General features: G+C 36.5%; 1 non-coding gene across 1 annotated transcript; it reads right to left on the minus strand.

The window, feature by feature from the left end:
• Nucleotides 1–763: 763 nt before the first annotated feature.
• On the minus strand, nt 764–845 carry TRNAS-CGA (transfer RNA serine (anticodon CGA)). The gene has a single exon. It is a non-coding gene; the product is annotated as a tRNA-Ser (tRNA).
• Between the last annotated feature and the right edge of the window lie 2065 nt (nt 846–2910).

Genomic DNA, 2910 nt, shown 5'->3' on the forward strand with positions numbered 1-2910 from the left:
ATATTCCCCGACATCTTTCTTACTTCCACGAGATTTTTTAGTTCTTAGCACCTTTTTCTGTAATACAAACATTGTAGAAGAATTTATTCAATTTTATGATTTTTTTATTTTAATTTTACCTTTTGCCGGACGGGGATTCGAACAGCGGACCACACAGTTTGTAAGGATCAAAGAAGTAGCTGATCAATTGCCCAAGGAAAAATAAAATGTTAATTTTGGAATAACAAGCAACAACCACCAACTTAATTCAATATCGCTCCCTGTTAAATAGCGCTCCAAGCTACTAAACACATATATGTTTATAGGCTATTTCTAAATTAATATATGTTTGCAACCAAGCATATTATATTTACAAACATTTTATGTCCCAAACATAATATGTTCTAACATATTAACATATATGTCCCAAACATGTTATGCTAGTTTATGAACATTATATGCTTGCACTCAAAAATATTGTGTTTAAAAATTTGTGTTCCAAACATATAATGTTTATAGCCAAACATATGAAAAACAGTCTTTTTCATCCGTGTATGTTTAGCTCAATCACTGATATGTAGATCTTAACTCTTTTTAAACCCAACTTAGAATCGTGTTTACTTTTTTTTTTTGAATATTTCAGTTAAATAATTTCTATGAATTTGCTATATTTCTAATAGATATAAAAATTAAATGACAAATAATTAAGGTTTACGTGTGAGAGAGACAGGGCTTCTAATTTAGTACAAAAAGGACCGCGCACTTCGGAAGATTTCTAATATTACGCAGCCGGTAGGATTCGAACCTACGCTCCCAGAGGGAATCTGATTTCGAGTCAGACGCCTTAACCACTCGGCCACGACTGCTTGTCTTAAGCTTTTCTTGAAAATTTTCATCTTCTTAATGTGAGATTAAAATTCTGATCTCTTCTTATGACGTCAGCATCCATGGTTTATTTCTTGAAACATTTAAGAAACAAGACGAAATATGTGTTTTTTTAAGAAAAATTATCAATAACAGTGCATTGTGGTTATGTATATTAGGGTGTAACGATCATCTATAGAGCTCAATAATAAACAACATCAAATGGATACTAATTAATTTTACAATGCAGGATGGAACGATTAAGAAAGAAAGACGATCATCGTAAGACAGCGCTACACTGGGAAAGGTCCAAAATACCTGAGAGCCATTTTCGTGGACCATAAAGATTTTAAATAAAATCTAAATTCATGTCTCCCATAAAATAGTATTTCTTAAAATTTGTAAATATTACAAATAATGCGTCCCTCTTGAACTTCGTTTAGCACTAAAGACATTTTTTGCAAATTTTACAATTTTTATACCTTCCACCGTAGGATGGGGGGGTATATTAACTTTGTCATTCCGTTTGTAACACATCGAAATATTGCTCTAAGACCCCATAAAGTATATATATATATATTCTGGGTCGTGGTGAAATTCTGAGTCGATCTGAGCATGTCCGTCCGTCCGTCCGTCTGTTGAAATCACGCTAACTTCCGAACGAAAAAAGCTATCGACTTGAAACTTGCCACAAGTAGTTGTTATTGATGTAGGTCGGATGGTATTGCAAATGGGCCATATCGGTCCACTTTTACGTATAGCCCCCATATAAACGGACCCCAAAATTTGGCTTGCGAGGCCTCTAAGAGAAGCAAATTTCATCCGATCCGGCTGAAATTTGGTACATGGCGTTAGTATATGGTCTCTAACAACCATGCAAAATTGGTCCACATCGGTCCATAATTATATATAGCCCCGATATAAACCGATCCCCCGATTTGGCTTGCGAGGCCCCTAAGAGAAGCAAATTTCATCTGATCCGGCTGAAATTTGGTACATGGTGTCAGTATATGGTCTCTAACAACCATGCAAAAATTGGTCCACATCGGTCCATAATTATATATAGCCCCCATATAAACCGATCCCCCGATTTGGCTTGCGAGGCCTCTAAGAGAAGCAAATTTCATCCGATCCGGCTTAAATTTGGTACATGGTGTTAGTATATGGTCTCTAATAACCATGCAAAAATTGGTCCACATCGGTTTATAATTATATATAGCCCCCATATAAACCGATCCCCCGATTTGGCTTGCGGGGCCCCTAAGAGAAGCAAATTTCATCCGATCCGGTTGAAATTTGGTACATGGTGTTAGTATATGGTCTCTAACAACCATGCAAAAATTGGTCCACATCGGTCCATAATTATATATAGCCCCCATATAAACCGATCCCCCGATTTGGCTTGCGAGGCCTCTAAGAGAAGCAAATTTCATCCGATCCGGCTGAAATTTGGTACGTGATGTTAGTATATGGTCTCTAACAACCATGCAAAAATTGGTCGATATCGGTCCATAATTATATATAGGCCCCATATAAACCGATCGCCAGATTTGACCTCCAGAGCCCCTTGGAAGAGCAAAATTCTTCGCATTCGGTTGAAATTTGGTACGTGATGTTAGTATATGGTATCCAACAACCATGCAGAAATAAGAAGTTTTAAGAGACCACAACCCAAGTAATTCGATTGTGGATGACAGTCTTTCGTAGAAGTTTCTACGCAATCCATGGTAGTGGGTACATAAGATTCGGCCTGGCCGAACTTGCGGCCGTATATACTTGTTTCAATTACACTTTCCTTTTTTTGTGGTCACATAAAACCACGTGCCACTTCTGAATAAATAAATTAACACAAAACACAAAAAATCCGTATTCTCCGTCCATTCCAAGAAACAATCAACACACGACTGACGCGCAAAATGAAAATCGTCTGTACCTGGTCAATGTTTTTATAAAATTCTTTTCGTTGCAAAAAAGTTAAAAAATGTAAATGGTCTTTATGGCCATGTAATGGTTCTAGACATGTCTATACTCAACCTATAAAAATACATTTTTCCCTGTAAAAAAGTA

This window comes from Haematobia irritans, chromosome 3 (genome assembly GCF_050003625.1).
Source record: "Haematobia irritans isolate KBUSLIRL chromosome 3, ASM5000362v1, whole genome shotgun sequence".
Classification (NCBI taxonomy): Eukaryota; Metazoa; Arthropoda; class Insecta; order Diptera; family Muscidae; genus Haematobia; species Haematobia irritans.